This window comes from Anser anser (assembly GCF_964211835.1).
Source record: "Anser anser genome assembly, chromosome: 1".
Classification (NCBI taxonomy): domain Eukaryota; kingdom Metazoa; phylum Chordata; class Aves; order Anseriformes; family Anatidae; genus Anser; species Anser anser.
The window spans coordinates 171958920-171974939 of NC_139720.1; the positions used below are offsets into that span (position 1 = coordinate 171958920).

Genomic DNA, 16020 nt, shown 5'->3' on the forward strand with positions numbered 1-16020 from the left:
AAAGGAAAGGAAAGGAAAGGAAAAGTCCAGTTAGCATATTTGTATATCATTTTATATAAGGAAGCTTACATTTAGGCACTTCTACAATAACAAATACAAACTGAAACTTACAACCTCTTTTCAGATTCCTTTTTTTCAGCATTTCAACAAGGAACAATATTAGAAAACATGGTAAGATGAACAGTTATTTTAAAGAATACATTAAGCAATATTCAGTATGAATTGTCCAATTTTTATGGCTAATTTAATGTGATGGCTGTAATGTAGACTGTTTTTGCATAAAATTCTGTAGTTTATGATTTATATATGCCAGTAAATATGCTGGTTTTTTATTAAGTAGAATGATTTTTTGCTAGTAGAAAGAGAACTAAAAAAAGGATCTTTACATGAGTTCAACTTTGTATTCTAAAATTATTGTGTTGTGTGACTCTCTTCATAGAAGTAATTGTGAAAGTGAAAAATGGAAAGTGGCAACTTATAGTAGCCACTGAATTCTAGGAAAAAGTGATTTTGTCCAATTTCTGTAGTCTCAACAGATGCTGCAAGAGACATTTCCACAAAGTAAGTAGATTAATGACAGTCAAATACAGAGGTTAAACCCTGACCTATGATGGTGAAGGTTTTTTAAGTGATGAAGAAAAGCTTCTCAAAGGAATAAATAAATTAATTAGTAATTAGTTGGTCTGATTCAAAACATAAACAAGTATAAAATACATATATAACACTGTTGATAAAAAAAGTACTTGTCTAAGTAATCCTAGGGTGTAAGTATTGCAAAATCAGCTAGAAAGACCAGATGTTGCATAGAGCTCACTTAAGACACACTCCTATGTAAACAAAAAACTCAACACAAAACCTTTTGTGTTGTTCTTCTAATTCCTACTCTGTAGCTACTGGTGGTTTTGTCAGATCAAAAAAACTATTCCCCTGCTGTCACACAAAGAAAGGATGATATTTTTCAAACATAAAAGTGTGTCTCTGCAAATGTTTCTGCTATATCCTGAGGAGTTCCTAACTTGGCTTTTTCAGGGCTCTCACACACATTTTTTGCCAGGTTAGTTATTTTGTCAGAACACACCTAATGATGACATGGTCTATACCAACAGTAAAGCACTTAAAAGTTAAATCACCAAAGGTACTCTTTTGTTGGCATCTTTGTCTACAGGTATAGTAGAAAGCATGCTTGGGAAAGCTCCTGGGCAGTGGCTAGTTGGCACAGATCAGTCTTCATCTAAAGTAATAAACTTTTTTCTGCCTCCAAACTATGATGGCTATATGTAAAGCCCTATTGGAAATGGCTCCTGTACATATTAAATGCCAGAACATGCTTAGGAATTGTTTAGAAAATTGCTAGTTGGATTAGAATAAGTATACATTAGGCAAGGGTTGAAATACACCTATTTATATTTCAGTTCTGGAAAGAATTTACAGTATGAGTACAGTTACAACTTCTGTGTCTCTACAAAGTTTCTCCAACAAAAAAATGTGATGTGCGTGCATGAATACACATGTAGGATTTTTTTTTTTCATTGTAGCTATGCTGGTAGAAGATTTTTTAATCTAGATTTTGTTACATCTAATAGCAGAGACAACACATGAAAAACACACTGAAAAAAAAAAAAACAACTAAAACACTTGAACTGGAGATATCATAACTTTTAATATGACTTTTTTATCCAAATTTTTACCACATTTATTTCTCTTATGTAATATCATAAGTTTGCAGACTGGCAGCATGGGAAGAAGAAGTGTGTAGCAGTACCCGTGATTACAAGAAAAGTGAATCAAGTCCAGGAATTAACAGACAATATGGGAAATTCCCTGCCAAACAGAGAACCTCGTAGAGTAAACTCAGAGCTGGCTTCCAACTTATCTGGCACCAGAAAGTACCAGTGACCCGAAGTGATGCAAACTCTATGTGTAAATATGAGAAATCATAGAACCATAAAATCATTAAGGTTGGAAAACACCTTCAAGATCATCTGGTCCAATCATCACCCTACTACCAATATCACCCACTAAACCGTGTCACTAAGCATGACGTCCAGCCTTTCCTTAAACACCCCCAGGGATGGTGACACCACCACCTCCCTGGGCAACCCATTCCAACGCCTGACCACTCTTTCTGAGAAGAAATGTCTCCTAATTTCCAACCTAAACCTCCTCTGGCACAACATGAGGCCATTTTCTCTAGTACTATTGCTGGTTATCTGCAAGACGAGGCTGACCCCCAGCTCCCCACAACTTCCTTTCAGGTAGCTGTAGAGAGCAATAAGGTCTCCCCTGAGCCTGCTCTTCTCCAGATTAAACAGCCCCAGTTCCCTCAGCCATAGCCCATAGGACTTGTGTTCCAGGCCCTTCACCAGCTTTGTAGCCCTTCTCCGGACATGCTCTGAGGCCTCGATGTCATTCTTGTAGTGAGGGTCCAAAAACTGAACTATTTTAAATGCTGTTAATATGCCAGTAATGGACTGATAAAGCGAAAGGAGGTAGGTGCTGGTTACAGAAAAAACTTGTAGTGGTTACTATGCACCAAGGAACATCACACCCAGCCCTACTTGATATGGCCAGATCAAGTCCTTTGATAGCCTCTATGAATTAAGAACACCTGGCACAGGGTGCCACCATCCTATTCTCATGCTGCAGGGAATGCCTGCTGCTCCTCCCTGATGCTGGGAACAATGACACTGATCTCATCTGCAGCACACATCCCCTGATACAGATGCAGCTCCTTCACTTGGCACTGTATTAGAGAAAACATGATCAGGATTGACTGCACCTGGGATGATGAAAAGGAAATAGACAAGACGTTGCATAAGAAAGAGCTTAAACTCAGTACAACTAAGAGGAAGGGTACGGTTACTGCAAAGAACTCTCTGAAATACGGACAATTGTGACCTTTTGTAACAGGAAAAAGGATTTCAGGATAAAGGTATTACTGGATTTCAGCTGTTGTCTTATGTTAGATTATGTGATTAAAAGCTCATCTCCAAACCCATAATGGAGCAAAGAGGATAATGACAGTTGATAGAATACCTGTAAACTAACTGGAGCCGACTGAATACCCTGGCCCAGGTTGCCCCATGGTTTTCACAGCTATCAGCCAATTGTCCAGCTGTGAAAGACATTAACATGCATTAGTGAGAGCTGTAAACTGCATTCCAGGTCACCTTATGGACTGAGCGAGGTTACTAACTACAGGGGTGATGCAGGAGAAGAGAATCTTGGGGTTGTAAAAGACTTATGTGTTTTTTTAGGGAAATGGACCAAAGTCAGGAACAGGAAGGGAACAAGGTAGTTTGGAGAGGAACCAGCATGGGAAAACAGAGGTAAAAGATATAACGTGCTAGTCACATCTGTGCCTTGCATCCGATCAATGGAATCTGTTCTTTCGTACTGCTAAATTCATCTATAATGAATTCCCTTGGTGATAACACTCTCTATTCCATGTGCATATGCGTGTATGGTTGGGGTCTAAGTGACAGCTGCTATAAAATGGCCACAGATTATATAGGCTTGTGTGTCTGGCATACCATAAACTGGAGAAACTGGAGTTTGTACATATTGTGGGGTTGTATAAGTCAGTGTGTGATCGTTAGCAAGAAGAAAGCTGTGAAGTAGCCACTGAGTAAGATAACAGAATTTAGAGACAAGTATTGGAGTAAATCTAGACCAGAAACCTGCAAAGCCAGAGGGTCTCATAGCTGCCTACTGGAAGAACCAGAAGGTGAAAGCCAGCTAGTAGGAGACTGTGGATTCTGGGATTGTCTACTGATAAGGCCACAGGTGCAGACCAAGTAGCAGAGAGATCCATTTCCATGTGTGCATGCTTATTTGTGTATGAAGTAACTGGCAGACCAGGGCATTCAGCATTCCGACTCGGTGTATAAGACCGGTTCCTGGAGGGATCCATAACATTTGAGTGCATCTGTGCCTGTATGTGTGCAAAGAGGTTTCAGTACGAACAACTACAATGGGGCTGCAGGCCTTGCAGACTGATATGTCGAGGGAGATCTGGTATCCAAGGACCAGCTACTGGATAGCCTGAACATCTAAGACAAGTTACTGGAGGGATCTGCATTGCATATATATATTATTATTACATATATGTATATGTGTATATATATGTATCTATATATTCTCCACTGACTGAATTTCACCCTGATTAGCCAGAGAGGGGAGCATGATGAGGTTGTTGATGCTGTCTGTGTTTACATAAGCACTGTATTTTCTCTCTGTGTGGATCTCTCTGGTCAGCTTTGTATATATGAATGTATGTATCAAGCATGTGTGCTTACTCAAAATATGTTCTCAGCCTCACAGCTGACAGTGCATAGGAACATGGAGATGCAACAGTCTCACCTCTATTGGGCTGTTGGATTTGGCATTTCCTAAAAGGCTAGAAGGAAGATTCAAAGCCCTTGGAATTGAGTGGGAAGAATGAGTTCCATCTTGAGCAGTTTCTTGACTGGGTAATTCAGGTCATTGGATGTGAACCTGTGCCACGAAGAAAAGAGAAAGGTGAGTGGTGATTTCCGAATAGGACAGAGGCAGCTGTTTTCCAGGGTGATCTATCATTCTGGGGAAGTTTCCTACTTTCAAAAATCAATATCCATGATCTTGCAGATAGAAACTTCTAAGGATCATCCAGTCACTTCCTGATGTTCTAATTACCCCTTTTTTCTTATCCATATGAGCAGTAGCGATGTACAGAGGAAAAACACTGAACAGGTCAAGGGTCTCCGGTGGCAAGGATGAGAGCAACAGGCTCTTGAGAGTTATCTTCTGTAATCCTTCTGATTAAGGAGAGCTGGGTAGGAACAGACAGTGATGTCAGACCAACGCCTGACTGCATATTCAGTGTCACTACAAGAGTTTTGACTTCTTTGATGATTGTACTTTATTTGAAGATTAAGGAGTACCACTGGGAAGAGATGGAATACAACTAATAGAAAGTGGGGAGAACGTATTTGTGTACAAACATGCTAAGCCAGTGCAAATGCTTTTAATTGTTCATTAGAGGTGAGCACCAAGCCCTGAAATAATTGATTTAAACATGACAAAAGAGGTACTTAGAAAGGTAACAGGAAGATTTTCACATTTCCTCTCAGAAAAGGAAGGTATTTTCTTGCTTTCTTCAAGCTACCTGCAGAACTATCATTAAGCTAATAAATAGGAGTTGGGAAACAAACATGAAGAACTGGAAGGCCATGCACAGTCTGAGGTTTATAAATCACTGGAATCCCAGTGACCTGGTGTGACAGAATGACCTGCGCACTGTTATAGATTGGTACAGGATATTTGTGGAGGATAGGCAAGGAAGAAGAGGAAGGGAATTTACACTTTCTGTAAAGGAGTTCCTTGGCTGCGCAGAACTCCAATATAGAATTGGAGAAGGGTCTGTTAAATATCTACAACCAGATATGAGGGAAAAATATAACTGAAAACATTGTGGTGATCTCTGTTGCATGCTGTACAGCCAAAAGGATAAAATAGATATGGCTTTCTGGAGATAAACTACAAGAGTCACCCTGTAAAAGACCCTTATCCTCGTGACGTTATCCAGCTGCTTATACTTCTGCTGCAAGGGTAGCATAGCTTTGTGAAAACAATTCAGAAAGTTTTCACATTGCATTTCTTCCAACTAGCCCAATCAGCCAATGAGTGGCTAGCTTTCTTGACTTTTTTTTTTTTCTATAGTTAAATGACTGGCTACAAGAAGAAATAAACAGCAATATGTCTATCTCAACTTCAGAAAGCTTTTGAGAGCATTTGCCACAACACTGTCATGTGGCAGCTGATGTGTGCACTGAACAAACAAATTGCTACAGGAGCTGAAATTTGCTTAACTACCAGGGTCCAATGATAGCAACTGATGTCTCAACCAGCATCCAGTTTGTAGCCAGAAACAGCCACTGTATACCAGGTTTGATGCTGAAGCCAATATTGTTCATTTTCTGTGAACAAGTGTATAGTAAAAGTCATAACCTGGGAAAGAAGGCAAAATATTGAGTTCTTTAAGTTTTCCTAAAGAAATCCTCTTCTGAGAGCAAGGTATATGTCCAGGGAAAGTAAAAGAACTTGTACAGTCTTGGGTCACAGCTGATATCTACCAGAAAGGTCAATGAAGTTTTCAAAAACATGCATTCCTATGTATATAGAAGCTCAGTATTATTTATAATGGAGGACTAGAGTAGTGCAAAAGCATCTTGCATTTTGTTCCTTTTCTGAGATTCAGGTCAAGGCCCAGATTAAGATTTTTATTGAAATGTGCTAATTTATCTCTCAGAAGGTAATTAAACTGTGGTGTACGAAGCATGTTTGTTCATTATTTCCCATGGCTATATTAAGAAGGAACAAAGGGAGTCGCCAGGTGGCTGTAAGGACCTTGAGGCTCCCTGCCTGTTGCTGTCTCGGACGGAGAGTTGAGAGAACTTCGTGTAAATACTATAACTGCAAAATTGATAACCCACTGTCCTATCTGAAGACAAAACAGCATGACCAGTTAAGGAGGGAAAAACACCACATACCAAGCGGAGGAAGACTACGGCCTTCATCCGTGCGACCACCAGAGGGACCGGAGACGACGCCCTAGCAACAGTCGACGCAGCTGCAGTAGCAGGAAGGGGGGCTACGTAACCCCGGAAGAACCCGATGATAAAAGGGGACTGTGAAGGGGGGGGGGGTGCATGCCGTTTGAGGAGCACGGACTCCCCGGCCGCCCAGCGCTGTTTTGCTTGCTGATCGCTTACTCAATAAACCAATTCTTTCTGGCTAAAAGAGTAATTTATAACAAATTTGGTGCCGTGACTCGGATAGAGGTACGTCGATCGGGAATCCTATCGAGGGGGGCGCCCCACCGATTTCGGCGGCCTTCGCCGGGACTATTCCCATTCGGGCCCTCTACCGACGAACCCTAAATTTCGGGCAGCAAGCAAATAAAGCCAGCAAACCCCTAGGTAATCTTTGTACACGAAGACCGAACGAAGATCCATGGGGTGGGTAAGCATAGGCTCGTGTTCCGTTCGGTTGGGGTTGGTGTTCGCGGAGCGCGTCTGTGTGAGACGTCCAATTGCGGACGAAGTGAGTGCGGACCCCTCAGTAGTGCGGTTCCCACATCCCGCGAGGGACTGGACCACGACAAGGGGGAAGCGGCTGTGTGTGTGTGTGAAGGCACTCCGGAAGATGGGACAGAAGAAGAGTAAGCCTTCTGGTCCCATGGGAGGGGTTAGGTTGCCCCCTATACCCCCGGATAGTCCACTGGGGTTAATGATTAAGAATTGGAGTGATTCCCCTTCTAGGCGGGGAAAGGACAAAGTAAAAATGATTCATTATTGTATTGAAGTTTGGGGAGGTCAGCAAATTCAAGGCGACAGTCTCTATTGGCCCTTGTATGGGTCGTCCAATGACAGGGTGTGTCAAGCCTTAAATGTTTATGTGAATGCCAAAGAACCTTTTTGTTTAGAAGAAAGCGAATATGCGAATATGCGAGTTTCTGGCTGGGCTCGGGGATCGAGTTAATTTGTATTCGTTAAAAGAAAAAGGAGGGGAGGAGAAGGGGGAGGAGAAATGTAAGAAAAAGAATTGGGAATTGGAGGTCCCAGTATCACCACCTCCTTATGCCCTGCCCACGGCCCCCCCAGGGCCTTCGAACCCTTCAGGGGAGTCGGACAGTGATGTCGATCAAGGGCCGGTAACTAGGAGTCAAATTAGAAAACAGACAGAAATCTCAGAAACCTGAGAGCGTGGGGGGGCTGTATCCGTTGAGAGAAATATCTATGGGAGGCCCGCAACCCGAAATGGGGTATGTGGAGGTCCCCATTAATTCTGGGGATGTCCGCGATTTTAAGAAAGAGATGGGAAGTTTATTGGAAGACCCCCTCAGAGTAGCAGAGCGAGTGGATCAGTTCCTAGGACCCAATGTGTACACGTGGGAGGAGATACAATCTATAATGGGGATTTTATTTACCTCGGAAGAGAGGGGAATGATTAGGAGAGCGGGAATGCGAATCTGGGATCAACAGCATCAGCAAGGTCCAGCTGCAGATGTTAAGTGGCCACTGCAGAGACCTAATTGGAATAATCAGGACCCCATACACCGTGGTCATATGCAAGATTTATGAACCATTATTAATTAGGGAATCAGTCCCGAGAGGTCACAAAATCAATAAGGCCTTTAGTGAACAACAACAAATAAAAAAAAAAAGAGGGAAAAAAAAAAAAAGAAAAAAAGAGGGATGAAACCCCGACGGAATGGCTAGAGAGGCTGCGTAAAAGCCTGCAGCTATATTCAGGGGTGGATCTGGGGACTCCTGTGGGAGAGGCCCTGCTGAAAACTCAATTCGTAGCAAACTCCTGGCTGGATATTAGAAATTAGAAAGAAATTAGAAGAAATTAGAGAAGATAGAAGATTGGCAGGATCGGGGTATCGGGGTTTGGACAAGTTATTAAGAGAAGCGCAGAAAGTGTTTGTAAGGAGAGAGAATGAGAAGGAGAAAGAACTAGCATGACCCCCAGTGTTAAGTTTGCCAGATTTGAGGAGGCCGTTTTTTTTTGTTTTTTTGTTTGTTCGTGAACAGTGTGGAAGGCACGGCATACGGAGTGCTGGCCCAAGAATGGGCAGGGAGTAAAAAATATTTGTCTAAATTATTAGACTCGGTTAGCCGGGGGTGGCCAAATTGTTTGCAAGTAGTGGTGGCTGCCGCCTTACTGGTAGAGGAAGCACAAAAAAATCACCTTCGGAGGGGAAATTAAAGTAATATCTCCACATAATATACGTGGAGTACTGCAACAAAAGGCAGAAAAATGGATCACTGATGCCAGGTTATTGAAATATGAAGAAATATTAATCTCGTCTCTGAAATTAACACTAGAAACAACCTCACTACAGAACCCTGCTCAGTTTCTTTATGGGGAACCAGATGGGCCCTTAGGTCATAATTGCTTCCAAAATATAGAAGAGCAAACAAAATTAAGACCTGATTTAGAAGAAGTGGAATTACCTGTCGGTGAACAAATATATGTAGATGGTTCCTCAAGAATAGTTGAAGGGAAACGAAAATCAGGGTATGCGCTGGTAAATGGGAACACATTTGAGATAGTATAATCTGGACCCCTGAGCCCTAGCTGGTCAGCCCAAGCTTGTGAACTATATGCCATCTTGCGAGCCCTAAAATTGTTAAAGACTAAAAATGGCACAATATATACAGATTCAAAATATGCTTATGGGGTAATACATACATTTGGTAAAATATGGGAAGAAAGAGGGCTCATCAGTTCACAAGGAAAGGGTTTAATACATCAGGAATTAATTGCCCAGGTCCTACAAGCTATTAGAGAACCTAAGGACATTGCTGTAGTACATATAAAAGGACATCAGAGGGGCCTTACCCCTCAGGTTAGGGGTAATAACCTGGCGGATCAGGAGGCGAAAAGATCAGCATTAATGAGTATGAGAACTATAAGAGCGAGGGAAAATTGCTCAGACTGTGGCAAAAACTTAAAGGAATTTCCACGTGATGCCTGTTGGAAGGATTTCGGCTTTGATGTTATACAACGTAGTTGCTTGTCCTGGGAAAAGGAGGAGGGGAAAAAGTCACATTGCTATTGTTATTTACACGGACCCATATATACATTACTCTGTTTTACGCAGCCAGAAAAGGATAAAATGGTTCAAATGGGCATAAAAGAAATAGATGGGGGGTAAATGGATATTGCCCGATGGACGGGAAATGCTTCCTAAGTCTGCAGCTCTGCGAGTGCTACGGAGGTTTCATGAGAACACCCACTGGGGAGCTTAAGCACTAGTGGACCAATTCGCTACAAAATATATGTGTATTGGAATATACAATGTAGCAAAACGAATTGTGCATGATTGTCTTGTCTGTAAAAGAGTGAATGCCCGACAAATGAGGGAAAGAGTATTAGGAGGTCAGGAATTAGCACACCGACCTTTTGCCAGAATTCAATTGGATTTCACAAAACTTCCAAAAGTGGGAAGGTACAAATATTCATTATTAATTGTAGACCATCTCACACATTTTGTCGAGGCTTTCCCGACAACGAGGGCAACGGCCCAAGCTGTGGTAAAAATACTATTAGAAAACATTATCCTGAGGTATGGGATTGTAGAAACAATTGATTCTGACCGCGGCCCGCACTTTATATCAAAAGTGTCCAAAGAAACTATGAGAGCCTTGGGGACGAGTTGGGAATATCATACACCGTGGCACCCTCAGAGCTCTGGAAAGGTAGAACGAATGAATGGGGAAATTAAGAAGCAACTAACGAAGCTTATGATGGAGACAAAAACCTCCTGGGTGAAATGTTTACCGCTTGCACTATTGAATATTCGAACACAGCCTCGAGCCGATGTCGGGATCTCACCTTTGCTATACAGTATGCCTTATGATCTAGAGATACCAGCTGATCACCCCCAGATACAGGACACACAATTAACACCTTATTTAATACAACTTATGAATAGACGGAGGGAATTACAAGCGAAAGGGTTGGTAGCACAGCGTCCCCGTTAGATATAGCAATCCATAGAATACAACCTGAAGATAAGGTTCTAATTAAGACATGGAAAGAAACATCTTTAACACCACGGTGGGAAGGCCCCTATGCTGTGTGAAACTCAGGAAATTAATATTCTGCTAATATTGTGTTTTTATAAGCAGAAGGTTAGCATTTTTAAAATATTTATATTATCTCTGACTTGATCTTAAAAACTTTATTTTTTTTTTTTCTTTGAAGTGCTTACTGCTATAAATGTGCATGAATGTCAAACAAACAAAGAAACAAAAAAGTACCATTCTGCTTGTTCAGGTAGGAAATACAGGGTCATCTTGGACTAGGGACAGCAACTTCAGTCAATTATCCCTGCTGTTAATGCTAATGTTAGAGTGGTAATTACCATGTAACATCCATTGAAATTATTCCATGAAAACAATTTCATACTAGCTTGATTACCACCTGGACTCTCCTGATTGTAATTGATTAAGTGATAAGCAAGGAAAAGAATTAACGAGAAAAAAAAAAAAAAATAGTCTGCATTCCATTAAGGACTCCTTGAGGAATCAGTCAGAGTGTCTGAAAAACAAAAACAAAACTACACCTTAGGTATGAATATTTGTTTGGTTCGTTACTTTTTTGACTTTTGGGGGTTTGTCTTCTTTTTTTTTATTTTTTTTTTTGGGGGAGGGACATTCTGTGGCATTTCTGTGTTTTATTCAGAATGTAATAATAGTCTAGGATAGGTGAAAGGTGAAGACTTGATATGAATCCTTTATGTTAGCATCTTCATTATTTACCTCAAGGAATTGATTATATGAAGATAATACCATATATTTTAGAAGGTTGTTCATTAGTCAAAATATGAGCTTTCTGACAGGTATGTAGACCATAGGGTTGAAAACCAGAGCTAGCAGTATAGGGTTGAAAACAAGAGCTAGCAGTAATCTATCTTGTTTCAGGACTGAAAGTACTCTTAGCTTGCTAATGCAGCAACCTACCTGAGCAAATGAACTCTGGTAGAAACCCCACACAGCAAGGCTTTTACAAAGAGAACAAACTCGTCATGCTAAAACCATGCTAGTTAGGGTTCAGATATTATATGTATATATAATATATATGTGTGTGTGTGCATATAATATAAATATGTGTATATACATATAAGGTTCAGTGGCAAATTGTGAATGTGCTGTGTTCAGATAGTGCTAATTCAAGTATTTCAACATATGGCTCAACTACATGATGAACAGCCAGCCTAAAGGAACACTTTAAGCCATGGCTAAAGTTGATGAGCAAAAGAATTGAAGCCAGTGGGTCTGTTTGTATAAGTAAATGTTTCTGAATCTGTTCCTTCTTCAGGTCATCACATCTTTAGTTTAGTCAAAGCTATAAAATATTATTCTGAAGAAGTTAAAGAATTCTCAGTGCCATATTCACTAGTAATTTTTGGTAGCTTTACTGTTACTGTTTGTACAGACCTGGAGGATAATATTTCCATTACTGGAAATAATTCATTCTATATTTTCACATGTGTTTTGTGATGAAATTAATATGTCCATATGAAATGAATGTCCATATGAAAATCTAGCTCAAAGATAGATGGCTACAATATGGATACGAATATTTAGTAACTATTCCGTTCCCATGTGCTTATTAACTTTGGTAAAGATTCCAAGGTCCAGGGGAATAAGGCTGAGAATGAAAAAAGCAGTGCATGCAATAAATAAATGCGCAAACACCTAGTGCGTCTTGCCCAGTCTAAATAAACTACAGAAAATCAGGAAGTTTCAAAAACACCCAAAATAAAACATTTGATTGACATACATTGCCAATCAAAAGGCAGGAGGTTGGGAAAGGAAATAATGGAAACCATACCTAAGGGCTATATAACTCAATTTTATACACTCCCGAGGAATATTTTATTCATTTTTGGTTAACATGTTTCAGTAGTCTTTGGAAGAGCACATGGATTTCAAAGTGGGTGACATGAAACTGGAAATATCAAAAGGTAATCCTTCTAAGCAAAACTAGGAAGATTGGGATTTAAAGGAGTTTAAAGGGAAAATGAATAACAGAAAAGGTGACAAGAGAACAGAATATAAATAATAGAGAAGTGAACAAGCAATTACGGTACACATACATGCACATGCAACAGGCCCCCTCTGACTGGTAATAGTTGCTGGCAATATTCTATGTCTATTCAAATTGTGCACGAGAGCTGTACACAATGGTGAAGACAAGTTACTTTGAAATATCTATTATAGTGATATTAGATTGGCTGTGGACAATTTGCCTCCTTAGGCATGACTAGCTTCTTTATGTGAATGTGACAAAAAGAAATAGATGTTTATCCAGGCACAGCTAGTATAGATATTCTCAAAGTTCTAACTGATTCATTGATAACAGTATGTAGGAATACTTTCTTGCCATGTTTATTGTTACAATGAAGTTAACAAACAGGAGCAAACAGGACATTTATTAAATATGGTAGTGGCTGAAGAGCACTAATATTGCCTTGGAGCTCCAATTTGTGATAAATTATCGGGTGTTTGTTCATTGTCTTTAAAAGGAATTCAGAGAATCTGCTGAGAAGATAAGGTTTTGCAATTTACGACCTTGTTAAGGGGGAAGACTAAGCAAGTAGATAGTGGGGAGGGGGTGTTGGATAAACATCCTTGGTAAAACAGACTCTGTGAAATACTGTTTGCCGCTTCACTACCCTCCCCCTTGAACACAAGCAGCACAACCCATGATCATTGAAAGAAAAACAACGACCCCCAACAACGAACTGCGCAGCTTCAGAAGGTTCAACAAGTCCTGACAAGCCGAAACTTGGATGCTATAAAACGGCGACACTGAAAAGGGAAAGTTGCGTGCTGTGGTGGAGCGGAGACTCCCCAGCCGCCCAGCGCTGTTTTGCTTGTACCTGCTTACTTAATTAATAAATTATCTTCGACCAGAAAATTGCGTGGTCTCGCTTATAACAAATTTGGTGCCGTGACTCGGATGAAGGCAAATTGACTGGGAATCCCTCTAGGGGAGGCGCCCCGCCGATTTCAGCGGCCCCAGGAATGGGAAATCCCGCTTGAGCCCTTCAACGACGCACCCAAAATTAGGCACAAGCAAATAAAACCGGTAACCCCAAGCAATCTTTGTGCACGAAGACCGAACGAAGACCCACGGGGTGGGTAAGTATAGGCCGGTGATCCGTTCGGTTGGGGTTGGTGATCCCGGAGTGCGTCTGTGTGAGACGTCCAATTGCGGACGAAGTGAGTGCGGACCCCTCAGTAGTGCGGTTCCCACATCCCGCGAGGGACTGGGCCACGACAAGGGGGAAGCGGCTGTGTGTGTGTGTGAAGGCACTCCGGAAGATGGGACAGAAGAAGAGTAAGTCTTCTGGTCCCATGGGTGGGGTAATGCCTAGTGCTAGGTTGCCCCCTATTCCCCCAGATAGTCCACTGGGGTTAATGATTAAGAATTGGAGTGATTCCCCTTCTAGGCGGGGAAAGGATAAAGTAAAAACGATTCATTATTGTGTTGAAGTTTGGGGAGGTAGGCAAATTACTGGCCCATATTTGGGTCGTTTGAAAACTGGGTTTGCCAAGCCTTAAACATTTATTTAAATGCAAAGGAGCCTTTTTGTTTAGAGGAGAGCGAATATGCGAGCCTTTGGATTGGCTCAGAGAATCGAGTTAATCTGTACCCTCTGTACCCTTTAAAAGAAAAAGGAGGGGCAAAATTACAAATTGTGGAGCAAGAGATAAAGTACCTGGGTCACCAGTTAAGTAAGGGGACTAAGAAGTTAGACCCAGGCAGAATCAGTGGAATATTGGCTTTAGCGTCCCCGTGAACTAAAAGGCAGGTACGGCAACTGTTAGGGTTGACCAGATACTGTAGACAATGGATAGAAGATTACAGTGGAAAGGTTAAATTTTTATATAACAAGCTGAATAAGGATGGATTACTCAAATGGACAAAAGAAGATGAGGAACGACTGAACAAGTTAAAGGAGGAACTAGTACGCCCCCCAGTGTTAAGTTTACCAGATTTAAGGAGGCCGTTTTTTTTTTTTTTTTTGAGAGCAGCGCAGAAGGCATGGCATACGGAGTGCTGGCCCAAGAATGGGCAGGGAGTAAAAAACCTGTGGCCTATTTGTCTAAATTATTGGATCCGGTTAGCTGGGGGTTGGCCAAACTGTTTGCAGGTAGTGGTAGCTGCTGCCTTGTTAGTGGAAGAAGCACAGAAGATCACTTTTGGGGGGGAAATCAAAGTAATATCTCTACACAATATATGAAGGGTACTGCAACAGAAGGCAGAGAAATGGATCACTGACCCCAGATTATTAAATTATGAAGGAATTTTGATTTCCTCTCCAAAATTAACATTAGAAACAACCTCCCTACAGAACCCTGCTCAATTTCTTTATGGGGAACCAAATGAGTCCTTAGGACATGATTGCCTCCGAAATGTAGAAGAGCAAACGAAATTGAGACCTGATCTAGAGGAGGTGGAATTACCCATCGGTGAACAGATATATGTGGATGGTTCCTCGAGATTAGTCGAGGGAAAGCAAAAATCAGGATACGCGTTAGTAAACGGGAAAACATTTGAGATAGTGGAATCTGGACCTTTGAGCCCTAGCTGGTCCGCCCAAGCTTGCGAGCTATATGCCATATTGAGGGCCCTAAAATTGTTGAAAATATATACAGATTCAAAATATGCTTATGGGGTAGTACATACATTTGGTAAAATATGGGAAGAAAGGGGGCTCATCAATTCACAAGGAAAGGGTTTAATACATCAGGAATTGATTACCCAGGTTTTACAAGCTATCAGAGAGCCCAAAGAAATTGCCGTAGTACATATAAAAGGGCATCAAAAAGGCCTCACCCCTCAGGTTAGGGGTAATAATCTAGCAGATCAGGAGGCAAAAAGGGCAGCATTAATGAGTATAAGAATTATAAGAACGAGGGAAGATTGCCCAGACTGTGGGAAATACTTAATACTTATACTTAATAGTTAATATATAATAATTAATATAATAATTAATAATATAATAATATATAAATAATATATAATAATGCTTAATATAATACTTAATACTGTGGGAAAGACTTAAAGGAATTTCCATGTTATGATTGCTGGAGTGAATGGGGAGTTGATGGGATTGAATGCAATTGTTCTGAGGAAGAAAGCCCGCCTTATAAAAACTGCTACAAGTGCGGGCCGGCTAACTCCCTGTGGTCGAATGGACCCATTCCCCTCCCCTTACTCTGTTTCACTATTACAGAAAAGACAAGATGACACAAATGGGGGTTCGAAAAAACGATAAAGGGAAATGGGTACTGCCTGATGGACGGGAAGTGTTACCAAAATCAGTAGCTATGAGGGTGCTACGGAGATTTCATGAATAGATGCACTGGGGAACCCAGGCATTGGTGGATCAATTTGCCACAAATTATACGTGTATAGGGATTTATAATATAGCAAAGAGGATCGTAAGTG

General features: G+C 41.1%; 1 long non-coding RNA gene across 1 annotated transcript; it reads left to right on the forward strand.

The window, feature by feature from the left end:
• Nucleotides 1-26: 26 nt before the first annotated feature.
• On the forward strand, nt 27-14826 carry LOC310892713. Its single transcript, XR_014578317.1, has 5 exons — nt 27-171; nt 1720-2932; nt 3258-3329; nt 4316-7002; nt 13085-14826. It is a non-coding gene; the product is annotated as an uncharacterized lncRNA (long non-coding RNA).
• The last annotated feature ends 1194 nt before the right edge of the window (nt 14827-16020 follow it).